The following is a 14,528-nucleotide window of genomic DNA, read 5'->3' as shown; positions in this document are numbered from 1 at the left end:
AAAGTGGCCAGCCCAGGTTCCTGATGTCAGTTTGTAGGGTTCCCTTGGGACTGTCAGGGCAGCACAGGTTTGAGCTGGGGGCAGCTTGGGTCTGCGACACATCCTCGATCGTTTGGATTTTTGGAGGTGTCCGGCCACTCAGGGCCACAGGCCCCTGGAGGCAAAGATCAGCCTTTTTCCTTGGGAGAGAAAAGTGGCCAGCCCAGGTTCCTGATGTCAGTTTGTAGGGTTCCCTTGGGACTGTCAGGGCAGCACAGGTTTGAGGTGGGGGCAGCTTGGGTCTGCGACACATCTTCGATCGTTTGGATTTTTGGAGGTGTCCGGCCACTTCAGGGCCACAGGCCCCTGGAGGCAAAGATCAGCCTTTTTCCTTGGGAAAGAAAAGTGGCCAGCCCAGGTTCCTGATGTCAGTTTGTAGGGTTCCCTTGGGACTGTCAGGGCAGCACAGGTTTGAGGTGGGGGCAGCTTGGGTCTGCGACACATCTTCGATCGTTTGGATTTTTGGAGGTGTCCGGCCAGTCAGGGCCACAGGCCCCTGGAGGCAAAGATCAGCCTTTTTCCTTGGGAAAGAAAAGTGGCCAGCCCAGGTTCCTGATGTCAGTTTGTAGGGTTCCCTTGGGACTGTCAGGGCAGCACAGGTTTGAGCTGGGGGCAGCTTGGGTCTGCGACACATCCTCGATCGTTTGGATTTTTGGAGGTGTCTGGCCACTTCAGGGCCACAGGCCCCTGGAAACAAAGACTGGTCCTTTTCCCTGGGAAAGAAAAGTGGCCAGCCCAGGTTCCTGATGTCAGTTTGTAGGGTTCCCTTGGGACTGTCAGGGCAGCACAGGTTTGAGGTGGGGGCAGCTTGGGTCTGCGACACATCTTCGATCGTTTGGATTTTTGGAGGTGTCCGGCCACTCAGGGCCACAGGCCCCTGGAGGCAAAGATCAGCCTTTTTCCTTGGGAAAGAAAAGTGGCCAGCCCAGGTTCCTGATGTCAGTTTGTAGGGTTCCCTTGGGACTGTCAGGGCAGCACAGGTTTGAGGTGGGGGCAGCTTGGGTCTGTGACACATCCTCGATCGTTTGGATTTTTGGAGGTGTCCGGCCACTTCAGGGCCACAGGCCCCTGGAGGTAAGGATCAGCCTTTTTCCCTGGGAAAGAAAAGTGGCCAGCCCAGGTTCCTGATGTCAGTTTGTAGGGTTCCCTTGGGACTGTCAGGGCAGCACAGGTTTGAGGTGGGGGCAGCTTGGGTCTGCGACACATCTTCGATCGTTTGGATTTTTGGAGGTGTCCAGCCACTCAGGGCCACAGGCCCCTGGAGGCAAAGATCAGCCTTTTTACTTGGGAAAGAAAAGTGGCCAGCCCAGGTTCCTGATGTCAGTTTGTAGGGTTCCCTTGGGACTGTCAGGGCAGCACAGGTTTGAGGTGGGGGCAGCTTGGGTCTGCGACACATCTTCGATCGTTTGGATTTTTGGAGGTGTCTGGCCACTTCAGGGCCACAGGCCCCTGGAAACAAAGACTGGTCCTTTTCCCTGGGAAAGAAAAGTGGCCAGCCCAGGTTCCTGATGTCAGTTTGTAGGGTTCCCTTGGGACTGTCAGGGCAGCACAGGTTTGAGCTGGGGGCAGCTTGGGTCTGCGACACATCTTCGATCGTTTGGATTTTTGGAGGTGTCTGGCCACTTCAGGGCCACAGGCCCCTGGAGACAAAGACTGGTCCTTTTCCCTGGGAAAGAAAAGTGGCCAGCCCAGGTTCCTGATGTCAGTTTGTAGGGTTCCCTTGGGACTGTCAGGGCAGCACAGGTTTGAGCTGGGGGCAGCTTGGGTCTGCGACACATCTTCGATCGTTTGGATTTTTGGAGGTGTCCGGCCACTCAGGGCCACAGGCCCCTGGAAACAAAGACTGGTCCTTTTCCCTGGGAAAGAAAAGTGGCCAGCCCAGGTTCCTGATGTCAGTTTGTAGGGTTCCCTTGGGACTGTCAGGGCAGCACAGGTTTGAGCTGGGGGCAGCTTGGGTCTGCGACACATCCTCGATCGTTTGGATTTTTGGAGGTGTCCGGCCACTCAGGGCCACAGGCCCCTGGAGGCAAAGATCAGCCTTTTTCCTTGGGAGAGAAAAGTGGCCAGCCCAGGTTCCTGATGTCAGTTTGTAGGGTTCCCTTGGGACTGTCAGGGCAGCACAGGTTTGAGGTGGGGGCAGCTTGGGTCTGCGACACATCTTCGATCGTTTGGATTTTTGGAGGTGTCCGGCCACTTCAGGGCCACAGGCCCCTGGAGGCAAAGATCAGCCTTTTTCCTTGGGAAAGAAAAGTGGCCAGCCCAGGTTCCTGATGTCAGTTTGTAGGGTTCCCTTGGGACTGTCAGGGCAGCACAGGTTTGAGGTGGGGGCAGCTTGGGTCTGCGACACATCTTCGATCGTTTGGATTTTTGGAGGTGTCCGGCCAGTCAGGGCCACAGGCCCCTGGAGGCAAAGATCAGCCTTTTTCCTTGGGAAAGAAAAGTGGCCAGCCCAGGTTCCTGATGTCAGTTTGTAGGGTTCCCTTGGGACTGTCAGGGCAGCACAGGTTTGAGCTGGGGGCAGCTTGGGTCTGCGACACATCCTCGATCGTTTGGATTTTTGGAGGTGTCTGGCCACTTCAGGGCCACAGGCCCCTGGAAACAAAGACTGGTCCTTTTCCCTGGGAAAGAAAAGTGGCCAGCCCAGGTTCCTGATGTCAGTTTGTAGGGTTCCCTTGGGACTGTCAGGGCAGCACAGGTTTGAGGTGGGGGCAGCTTGGGTCTGCGACACATCTTCGATCGTTTGGATTTTTGGAGGTGTCTGGGCACTTCAGGGCCACAGGCCCCTGGAGACAAAGACTGGTCCTTTTCCCTGGGAAAGAAAAGTGGCCAGCCCAGGTTCCTGATGTCAGTTTGTAGGGTTCCCTTGGGACTGTCAGGGCAGCACAGGTTTGAGCTGGGGGCAGCTTGGGTCTGCGACACATCTTCGATCGTTTGGATTTTTGGAGGTGTCCGGCCACTCAGGGCCACAGGCCCCTGGAGGCAAAGATCAGATTTTTCCTTTGGAAAGAAAAGACGTCAGCCCAGGTTCCTGATGTCAGTTTGTAGGGTTCCCTTGGGACTGTCAGGGCAGCACAGGTTTGAGGTGGGGGCAGCTTGGGTCTGCGACACATCTTCGATCGTTTGGATTTTTGGAGGTGTCCGGCCACTTCAGGGCCACAGGCCCCTGGAGACAAAGACTGGTCCTTTTCCCTGGGAAAGAAAAGTGGCCAGCCCAGGTTCCTGATGTCAGTTTGTAGGGTTCCCTTGGGACTGTCAGGGCAGCACAGGTTTGAGGTGGGGGCAGCTTGGGTCTGCGACACATCCTCGATCGTTTGGATTTTTGGAGGTGTCCGGCCACTTCAGGGCCACAGGCCCCTGGAGACAAAGACCGGTCCTTTTCCCTGGGAAAGAAAAGTGGCCAGCCCAGGTTCCTGATGTCAGTTTGTAGGGTTCCCTTGGGACTGTCAGGGCAGCACAGGTTTGAGGTGGGGGCAGCTTGGGTCTGCGACACATCTTCGATCGTTTGGATTTTTGGAGGTGTCCGGCCAGTCAGGGCCACAGGCCCCTGGAGGCAAAGATCAGCCTTTTTCCTTGGGAAAGAAAAGTGGCCAGCCCAGGTTCCTGATGTCAGTTTGTAGGGTTCCCTTGGGACTGTCAGGGCAGCACAGGTTTGAGCTGGGGGCAGCTTGGGTCTGCGACACATCTTCGATCATTTGGATTTTTGGAGGTGTCCGGCCACTTCAGGGCCACAGGCCCCTGGAGACAAAGACCAGTCCTTTTCCCTGGGAAAGAAAAGTGGCCAGCCCAGGTTCCTGATGTCAGTTTGTAGGGTTCCCTTGGGACTGTCAGGGCAGCACAGGTTTGAGGTGGGGGCAGCTTGGGTCTGCGACACATCTTCGATCGTTTGGATTTTTGGAGGTGTCTGGCCACTTCAGGGCCACAGGCCCCTGGAGACAAAGACTGGTCCTTTTCCCTGGGAAAGAAAAGTGGCCAGCCCAGGTTCCTGATGTCAGTTTGTAGGGTTCCCTTAGGACTGTCATGGCAGCTCAGGTTTGAGGTGGGGGCAGCTTGGGTCTGCGACACATCTTCGATCGTTTGGATTTTTGGAGGTGTCCGGCCACTTCAGGGCCACAGGCCCCTGGAGACAAAGACCAGTTCTTTTACCTGGGAAAGAAAAGTGGCCAGCCCAGGTTCCTGATGTCAGTTTGTAGGGTTCCCTTGGGACTGTCAGGGCAGCACAGGTTTGAGGTGGGGGCAGCTTGGGTCTGCGACACATCTTCGATCGTTTGGATTTTTGGAGGTGTCCGGCCACTTCAGGGCCACAGGCCCCTGGAGGCAAAGATTAGCCTTTTTCCCTGGGAAAGAAAAGTGGCCAGCCCAGGTTCCTGATGTCAGTTTGTAGGGTTCCCTTGGGACTGTCAGGGCAGCACAGGTTTGAGCTGGGGGCAGCTTGGGTCTGCGACACATCTTCGATCGTTTGGATTTTTGGAGGTGTCCGGCCACTCAGGGCCACAGGCCCCTGGAGGCAAAAATCAGATTTTTCCTTTGGAAAGAAAAGACGTCAGCCCAGGTTCCTGATGTCAGTTTGTAGGGTTCCCTTGGGACTGTCAGGGCAGCACAGGTTTGAGCTGGGGGCAGCTTGGGTCTGCGACACATCTTCGATCGTTTGGATTTTTGGAGGTGTCCGGCCACTTCAGGGCCACAGGCCCCTGGAGACAAAGACTGGTCCTTTTCCCTGGGAAAGAAAAGTGGCCAGCCCAGGTTCCTGATGTCAGTTTGTAGGGTTCCCTTGGGACTGTCAGGGCAGCACAGGTTTGAGGTGGGGGCAGCTTGGGTCTGCGACACATCCTCGATCGTTTGGATTTTTGGAGGTGTCCGGCCACTTCAGGGCCACAGGCCCCTGGAGACAAAGACCTCCTTTTCCCTGGGAAAGAAAAGTGGCCAGCCCAGGTTCCTGATGTCAGTTTGTAGGGTTCCCTTGGGACTGTCAGGGCAGCACAGGTTTGAGGTGGGGGCAGCTTGGGTCTGCGACACATCTTCGATCGTTTGGATTTTTGGAGGTGTCCGGCCAGTCAGGGCCACAGGCCCCTGGAGGCAAAGATCAGCCTTTTTCCTTGGGAAAGAAAAGTGGCCAGCCCAGGTTCCTGATGTCAGTTTGTAGGGTTCCTTTGGGACTGTCAAGGCAGCACAGGTTTGAGCTGGGGGCAGCTTGGGTCTGCGACACATCTTCGATCGTTTGGATTTTTGGAGGTGTCCGGCCAGTCAGGGCCAAAGGCCCCTGGAAACAAACACTGGTCCTTTTCCCTGGGAAAGAAAAGTGGCCAGCCCAGGTTCCTGATGTCAGTTTGTAGGGTTCCCTTGGGACTGTCAGGGCAGCACAGGTTTGAGCTGGGGGCAGCTTGGGTCTGCGACACATCTTCGATCGTTTGGATTTTTGGAGGTGTCCGGCCACTTCAGGGCCACAGGCCCCTGGAGACAAAGACCAGTTCTTTTCCCTGGGAAAGAAAAGTGGCCAGCCCAGGTTCCTGATGTCAGTTTGTAGGGTTCCCTTGGGACTGTCAGGGCAGCACAGGTTTGAGGTGGGGGCAGCTTGGGTCTGCGACACATCTTCGATCGTTTGGATTTTTGGAGGTGTCCGGCCACTCAGGGCCACAGGCCCCTGGAGGCAAAGATCAGCCTTTTTCCTTGGGAAAGAAAAGTGGCCAGCCCAGGTTCCTGATGTCAGTTTGTAGGGTTCCCTTGGGACTGTCAGGGCAGCACAGGTTTGAGCTGGGGGCAGCTTGGGTCTGCGACACATCTTCGATCATTTGGATTTTTGGAGGTGTCCGGCCACTTCAGGGCCACAGGCCCCTGGAGACAAAGACCAGTCCTTTTCCCTGGGAAAGAAAAGTGGCCAGCCCAGGTTCCTGATGTCAGTTTGTAGGGTTCCCTTGGGACTGTCAGGGCAGCACAGGTTTGAGGTGGGGGCAGCTTGGGTCTGCGACACATCTTCGATCGTTTGGATTTTTGGAGGTGTCTGGCCACTTCAGGGCCACAGGCCCCTGGAGACAAAGACTGGTCCTTTTCCCTGGGAAAGAAAAGTGGCCAGCCCAGGTTCCTGATGTCAGTTTGTAGGGTTCCCTTAGGACTGTCATGGCAGCTCAGGTTTGAGGTGGGGGCAGCTTGGGTCTGCGACACATCTTCGATCGTTTGGATTTTTGGAGGTGTCCGGCCACTTCAGGGCCACAGGCCCCTGGAGACAAAGACCAGTTCTTTTACCTGGGAAAGAAAAGTGGCCAGCCCAGGTTCCTGATGTCAGTTTGTAGGGTTCCCTTGGGACTGTCAGGGCAGCACAGGTTTGAGGTGGGGGCAGCTTGGGTCTGCGACACATCTTCGATCGTTTGGATTTTTGGAGGTGTCCGGCCACTTCAGGGCCACAGGCCCCTGGAGGCAAAGATTAGCCTTTTTCCCTGGGAAAGAAAAGTGGCCAGCCCAGGTTCCTGATGTCAGTTTGTAGGGTTCCCTTGGGACTGTCAGGGCAGCACAGGTTTGAGCTGGGGGCAGCTTGGGTCTGCGACACATCTTCGATCGTTTGGATTTTTGGAGGTGTCCGGCCACTCAGGGCCACAGGCCCCTGGAGGCAAAGATCAGATTTATCCTTTGGAAAGAAAAGACGTCAGCCCAGGTTCCTGATGTCAGTTTGTAGGGTTCCCTTGGGACTGTCAGGGCAGCACAGGTTTGAGCTGGGGGCAGCTTGGGTCTGCGACACATCTTCGATCGTTTGGATTTTTGGAGGTGTCCGGCCACTTCAGGGCCACAGGCCCCTGGAGACAAAGACTGGTCCTTTTCCCTGGGAAAGAAAAGTGGCCAGCCCAGGTTCCTGATGTCAGTTTGTAGGGTTCCCTTGGGACTGTCAGGGCAGCACAGGTTTGAGGTGGGGGCAGCTTGGGTCTGCGACACATCCTCGATCGTTTGGATTTTTGGAGGTGTCCGGCCACTTCAGGGCCACAGGCCCCTGGAGACAAAGACCGGTCCTTTTCCCTGGGAAAGAAAAGTGGCCAGCCCAGGTTCCTGATGTCAGTTTGTAGGGTTCCCTTGGGACTGTCAGGGCAGCACAGGTTTGAGGTGGGGGCAGCTTGGGTCTGCGACACATCTTCGATCGTTTGGATTTTTGGAGGTGTCCGGCCAGTCAGGGCCACAGGCCCCTGGAGGCAAAGATCAGCCTTTTTCCTTGGGAAAGAAAAGTGGCCAGCCCAGGTTCCTGATGTCAGTTTGTAGGGTTCCCTTGGGACTGTCAGGGCAGCACAGGTTTGAGCTGGGGGCAGCTTGGGTCTGCGACACATCTTCGATCATTTGGATTTTTGGAGGTGTCCGGCCACTTCAGGGCCACAGGCCCCTGGAGACAAAGACCAGTCCTTTTCCCTGGGAAAGAAAAGTGGCCAGCCCAGGTTCCTGATGTCAGTTTGTAGGGTTCCCTTGGGACTGTCAGGGCAGCACAGGTTTGAGGTGGGGGCAGCTTGGGTCTGCGACACATCTTCGATCGTTTGGATTTTTGGATGTGTCCGGCCATTTCAGGGCCACAGGCCCCTGGAGGCAAAGATCAGCCTTTTTCCTTGGGAAAGAAAAGTGGCCAGCCCAGGTTCCTGATGTCAGTTTGTAGGGTTCCTTTGGGACTGTCAGGGCAGCACAGGTTTGAGGTGGGGGCAGCTTGGGTCTGCGACACATCCTCGATCGTTTGGATTTTTGGAGGTGTCTGGCCAGTCAGGGCCACAGGCCCCTGGAGGCAAAGATCAGCCTTTTTCCTTGGGAGAGAAAAGTGGCCAGCCCAGGTTCCTGATGTCAGTTTGTAGGGTTCCCTTGGGACTGTCAGGGCAGCACAGGTTTGAGCTGGGGGCAGCTTGGGTCTGCGACACATCTTCGATCGTTTGGATTTTTGGAGGTGTCCGGCCACTTCAGGGCCACAGGCCCCTGGAGGCAAAGATCAGCCTTTTTCCTTGGGAAAGAAAAGTGGCCAGCCCAGGTTCCTGATGTCAGTTTGTAGGGTTCCCTTGGGACTGTCAGGGCAGCACAGGTTTGAGGTGGGGGCAGCTTGGGTCTGCGACACATCTTCGATCGTTTGGATTTTTGGAGGTGTCCGGCCACTCAGGGCCACAGGCCCCTGGAGGCAAAGATCAGCCTTTTTCCTTGGGAAAGAAAAGTGGCCAGCCCAGGTTCCTGATGTCAGTTTGTAGGGTTCCCTTGGGACTGTCAGGGCAGCACAGGTTTGAGGTGGGGGCAGCTTGGGTCTGCGACACATCCTCGATCGTTTGGATTTTTGGAGGTGTCTGGCCACTTCAGGGCCACAGGTCCCTGGAGACAAAGACTGGTCCTTTTCCCTGGGAAAGAAAAGTGGCCAGCCCAGGTTCCTGATGTCAGTTTGTAGGGTTCCCTTGGGACTGTCAGGGCAGCACAGGTTTGAGGTGGGGGCAGCTTGGGTCTGCGACACATCTTCGATCGTTTGGATTTTTGGAGGTGTCCGGCCACTCAGGGCCACAGGCCCCTGGAGGCAAAGATCAGCCTTTTTCCTTGGGAAAGAAAAGTGGCCAGCCCAGGTTCCTGATGTCAGTTTGTAGGGTTCCCTTGGGACTGTCAGGGCAGCACAGGTTTGAGCTGGGGGCAGCTTGGGTCTGTGACACATCCTCGATCGTTTGGATTTTTGGAGGTGTCCGGCCACTTCAGGGCCACCGGCCCCTGGAGGTAAGGATCAGCCTTTTTCCCTGGGAAAGAAAAGTGGCCAGCCCAGGTTCCTGATGTCAGTTTGTAGGGTTCCTTTGGGACTGTCAGGGCAGCACAGGTTTGAGGTGGGGGCAGCTTGGGTCTGCGACACATCTTCGATAGTTTGGATTTTTGGAGGTGTCCGGCCAGTCAGGGCCAAAGGCCCCTGGAAACAAACACTGGTCCTTTTCCCTGGGAAAGAAAAGTGGCCAGCCCAGGTTCCTGATGTCAGTTTGTAGGGTTCCCTTGGGACTGTCAGGGCAGCACAGGTTTGAGCTGGGGGCAGCTTGGGTCTGCGACACATCTTCGATCGTTTGGATTTTTGGAGGTGTCCGGCCACTTCAGGGCCACAGGCCCCTGGAGACAAAGACCAGTTCTTTTCCCTGGGAAAGAAAAGTGGCCAGCCCAGGTTCCTGATGTCAGTTTGTAGGGTTCCCTTGGGACTGTCAGGGCAGCACAGGTTTGAGGTGGGGGCAGCTTGGGTCTGCGACACATCTTCGATCGTTTGGATTTTTGGAGGTGTCCGGCCACTTCAGGGCCACAGGCCCCTGGAGGCAAAGAGTAGCCTTTATCCCTGGGAAAGAAAAGTGGCCAGCCCAGGTTCCTGATGTCAGTTTGTAGGGTTCCCTTGGGACTGTCAGGGCAGCACAGGTTTGAGCTGGGGGCAGCTTGGGTCTGCGACACATCTTCGATCGTTTGGATTTTTGGAGGTGTCCGGCCACTCCGGGCCACAGGCCCCTGGAGGCAAAGATCAGATTTTTCCTTTGGAAAGAAAAGACGTCAGCCCAGGTTCCTGATGTCAGTTTGTAGGGTTCCCTTGGGACTGTCAGGGCAGCACAGGTTTGAGGTGGGGGCAGCTTGGGTCTGCGACACATCTTCGATCGTTTGGATTTTTGGAGGTGTCCGGCCACTTCAGGGCCACAGGCCCCTGGAGACAAAGATTGGTCCTTTTCCCTGGGAAAGAAAAGTGGCCAGCCCAGGTTCCTGATGTCAGTTTGTAGGGTTCCCTTGGGACTGTCAGGGCAGCACAGGTTTGAGCTGGGGGCAGCTTGGGTCTGCGACACATCCTCGATCGTTTGGATTTTTGGAGGTTTCCGGCCAGTCAGGGCCACAGGCCCCTGGAGACAAAGACCGGTCCTTTTCCCTGGGAAAGAAAAGTGGCCAGCCCAGGTTCCTGATGTCAGTTTGTAGGGTTCCCTTGGGACTGTCAGGGCAGCACAGGTTTGAGGTGGGGGCAGCTTGGGTCTGCGACACATCTTCGATCGTTTGGATTTTTGGAGGTGTCCGGCCAGTCAGGGCCACAGGCCCCTGGAGGCAAAGATCAGCCTTTTTCCTTGGGAAAGAAAAGTGGCCAGCCCAGGTTCCTGATGTCAGTTTGTAGGGTTCCCTTGGGACTCTCAGGGCAGCACAGGTTTGAGGTGGGGGCAGCTTGGGTCTGCGACACATCTTCGATCATTTGGATTTTTGGAGGTGTCCAGCCACTCAGGGCCACAGGCCCCTGGAGGCAAAGATCAGCCTTTTTACTTGGGAAAGAAAAGTGGCCAGCCCAGGTTCCTGATGTCAGTTTGTAGGGTTCCCTTGGGACTGTCAGGGCAGCACAGGTTTGAGCTGGGGGCAGCTTGGGTCTGCGACACATCTTCGATCGTTTGGATTTTTGGAGGTGTCCGGCCACTCAGGGCCACAGGCCCCTGGAAACAAAGACTGGTCCTTTTCCCTGGGAAAGAAAAGTGGCCAGCCCAGGTTCCTGATGTCAGTTTGTAGGGTTCCCTTGGGACTGTCAGGGCAGCACAGGTTTGAGCTGGGGGCAGCTTGGGTCTGCGACACATCCTCGATCGTTTGGATTTTTGGAGGTGTCTGGCCACTTCAGGGCCACAGGCCCCTGGAAACAAAGACTGGTCCTTTTCCCTGGGAAAGAAAAGTGGCCAGCCCAGGTTCCTGATGTCAGTTTGTAGGGTTCCCTTGGGACTGTCAGGGCAGCACAGGTTTGAGGTGGGGGCAGCTTGGGTCTGCGACACATCTTCGATCGTTTGGATTTTTGGAGGTGTCTGGCCACTTCAGGGCCACAGGCCCCTGGAGACAAAGACTGGTCCTTTTCCCTGGGAAAGAAAAGTGGCCAGCCCAGGTTCCTGATGTCAGTTTGTAGGGTTCCCTTAGGACTGTCATGGCAGCTCAGGTTTGAGCTGGGGGCAGCTTGGGTCTGCGACACATCTTCGATCGTTTGGATTTTTGGAGGTGTCCGGCCACTTCAGGGCCACAGGCCCCTGGAGACAAAGACCAGTTCTTTTACCTGGGAAAGAAAAGTGGCCAGCCCAGGTTCCTGATGTCAGTTTGTAGGGTTCCCTTGGGACTGTCAGGGCAGCACAGGTTTGAGCAGGGGGCAGCTTGGGTCTGCGACACATCTTCGATCGTTTGGATTTTTGGAGGTGTCCGGCCACTTCAGGGCCACAGGCCCCTGGAGGCAAAGATTAGCCTTTTTCCCTGGGAAAGAAAAGTGGCCAGCCCAGGTTCCTGATGTCAGTTTGTAGGGTTCCCTTGGGACTGTCAGGGCAGCACAGGTTTGAGGTGGGGGCAGCTTGGGTCTGCGACACATCTTCGATCATTTGGATTTTTGGAGGTGTCCGGCCACTCAGGGCCACAGGCCCCTGGAGGCAAAGATCAGATTTTTCCTTTGGAAAGAAAAGACGTCAGCCGAGGTTCCTGATGTCAGTTTGTAGGGTTCCCTTGGGACTGTCAGGGCAGCACAGGTTTGAGGTGGGGGCAGCTTGGGTCTGCGACACATCTTCGATCGTTTGGATTTTTGGAGGTGTCCAGCCACTTCAGGGCCACAGGCCCCTGGAGACAAAGACTGGTCCTTTTCCCTGGGAAAGAAAAGTGGCCAGCCCAGGTTCCTGATGTCAGTTTGTAGGGTTCCCTTGGGACTGTCAGGGCAGCACAGGTTTGAGGTGGGGGCAGCTTGGGTCTGCGACACATCCTCGATCGTTTGGATTTTTGGAGGTGTCCGGCCACTTCAGGGCCACAGGCCCCTGGAGACAAAGACCGGTCCTTTTCCCTGGGAAAGAAAAGTGGCCAGCCCAGGTTCCTGATGTCAGTTTGTAGGGTTCCCTTGGGACTGTCAGGGCAGCACAGGTTTGAGGTGGGGGCAGCTTGGGTCTGCGACACATCTTCGATCGTTTGGATTTTTGGAGGTGTCCGGCCAGTCAGGGCCACAGGCCCCTGGAGGCAAAGATCAGCCTTTTTCCTTGGGAAAGAAAAGTGGCCAGCCCAGGTTCCTGATGTCAGTTTGTAGGGTTCCCTTGGGACTGTCAGGGCAGCACAGGTTTGAGCTGGGGGCAGCTTGGGTCTGCGACACATCTTCGATCATTTGGATTTTTGGAGGTGTCCGGCCACTTCAGGGCCACAGGCCCCTGGAGACAAAGACCAGTCCTTTTCCCTGGGAAAGAAAAGTGGCCAGCCCAGGTTCCTGATGTCAGTTTGTAGGGTTCCCTTGGGACTGTCAGGGCAGCACAGGTTTGAGGTGGGGGCAGCTTGGGTCTGCGACACATCTTCGATCGTTTGGATTTTTGGATGTGTCCGGCCACTTCAGGGCCACAGGCCCCTGGAGGCAAAGATCAGCCTTTTTCCTTGGGAAAGAAAAGTGGCCAGCCCAGGTTCCTGATGTCAGTTTGTAGGGTTCCTTTGGGACTGTCAGGGCAGCACAGGTTTGAGGTGGGGGCAGCTTGGGTCTGCGACACATCCTCGATCGTTTGGATTTTTGGAGGTGTCCGGCCACTCAGGGCCACAGGCCCCTGGAGGCAAAGATCAGCCTTTTTCCTTGGGAGAGAAAAGTGGCCAGCCCAGGTTCCTGATGTCAGTTTGTAGGGTTCCCTTGGGACTGTCAGGGCAGCACAGGTTTGAGGTGGGGGCAGCTTGGGTCTGCGACACATCTTCGATCGTTTGGATTTTTGGAGTTGTCCGGCCACTTCAGGGCCACAGGCCCCTGGAGGCAAAGATCAGCCTTTTTCCTTGGGAAAGAAAAGTGGCCAGCCCAGGTTCCTGATGTCAGTTTGTAGGGTTCCCTTGGGACTGTCAGGGCAGCACAGGTTTGAGGTGGGGGCAGCTTGGGTCTGCGACACATCTTCGATCGTTTGGATTTTTGGAGGTGTCCGGCCACTCAGGGCCACAGGCCCCTGGAGGCAAAGATCAGCCTTTTTCCTTGGGAAAGAAAAGTGGCCAGCCCAGGTTCCTGATGTCAGTTTGTAGGGTTCCCTTGGGACTGTCAGGGCAGCACAGGTTTGAGCTGGGGGCAGCTTGGGTCTGCGACACATCCTCGATAGTTTGGATTTTTGGAGGTGTCTGGCCACTTCAGGGCCACAGGCCCCTGGAGACAAAGACTGGTCCTTTTCCCTGGGAAAGAAAAGTAGCCAGCCCAGGTTCCTGATGTCAGTTTGTAGGGTTCCCTTGGGACTGTCAGGGCAGCACAGGTTTGAGGTGGGGGCAGCTTGGGTCTGCGACACATCTTCGATCGTTTGGATTTTTGGAGGTGTCCGGCCACTCAGGGCCACAGGCCCCTGGAGGCAAAGATCAGCCTTTTTCCTTGGGAAAGAAAAGTGGCCAGCCCAGGTTCCTGATGTCAGTTTGTAGGGTTCCCTTGGGACTGTCAGGGCAGCACAGGTTTGAGGTGGGGGCAGCTTGGGTCTGTGACACATCCTCGATCGTTTGGATTTTTGGAGGTGTCCAGCCACTTCAGGGCCACAGGCCCCTGGAGGTAAGGATCAGCCTTTTTCCTTGGGAAAGAAAAGTGGCCAGCCCAGGTTCCTGATGTCAGTTTGTAGGGTTCCTTTGGGACTGTCAGGGCAGCACAGGTTTGAGGTGGGGGCAGCTTGGGTCTGCGACACATCTTCGATCGTTTGGATTTTTGGAGGTGTCCGGCCAGTCAGGGCCAAAGGCCCCTGGAAACAAACACTGGTCCTTTTCCCTGGGAAAGAAAAGTGGCCAGCCCAGGTTCCTGATGTCAGTTTGTAGGGTTCCCTTGGGACTGTCAGGGCAGCACAGGTTTGAGCTGGGGGCAGCTTGGGTCTGCGACACATCTTCGATCGTTTGGATTTTTGGAGGTGTCCGGCCACTTCAGGGCCACAGGCCCCTGGAGACAAAGACCAGTTCTTTTCCCTGGGAAAGAAAAGTGGCCAGCCCAGGTTCCTGATGTCAGTTTGTAGGGTTCCCTTGGGACTGTCAGGGCAGCACAGGTTTGAGGTGGGGGCAGCTTGGGTCTGCGACACATCTTCGATCGTTTGGATTTTTGGAGGTGTCCGGCCAGTCAGAGCCACAGGCCCCTGGAGGCAAAGATCAGCCTTTTTCCTTGGGAAAGAAAAGTGGCCAGCCCAGGTTCCTGATGTCAGTTTGTAGGGTTCCCTTGGGACTGTCAGGGCAGCACAGGTTTGAGGTGGGGGCAGCTTGGGTCTGCGACACATCTTCGATCATTTGGATTTTTGGAGGTGTCCGGCCACTTCAGGGTCACAGGCCCCTGGAGACAAAGACTGGTCCTTTTCCCTGGGAAAGAAAAGTGGCCAGCCCAGGTTCCTGATGTCAGTTTGTAGGGTTCCCTTGGGACTGTCAGGGCAGCACAGGTTTGAGCAGGGGGCAGCTTGGGTCTGCGACACATCTTCGATCGTTTGGATTTTTGGAGGTGTCCGGCCACTTCAGGGCCACAGGCCCCTGGAGGCAAAGATTAGCCTTTTTCCCTGGGAAAGAAAAGTGGCCAGCCCAGGTTCCTGATGTCAGTTTGTAGGGTTCCCTTGGGA

The sequence above is a fragment of the Vidua macroura genome, chromosome 33, assembly GCF_024509145.1.
Source record: "Vidua macroura isolate BioBank_ID:100142 chromosome 33, ASM2450914v1, whole genome shotgun sequence".
NCBI lineage: Eukaryota > Metazoa > Chordata > Aves > Passeriformes > Viduidae > Vidua > Vidua macroura.
The sequence above is the reverse complement of the archived record's forward strand: the minus strand, read 5'-3'. Positions refer to the sequence as shown.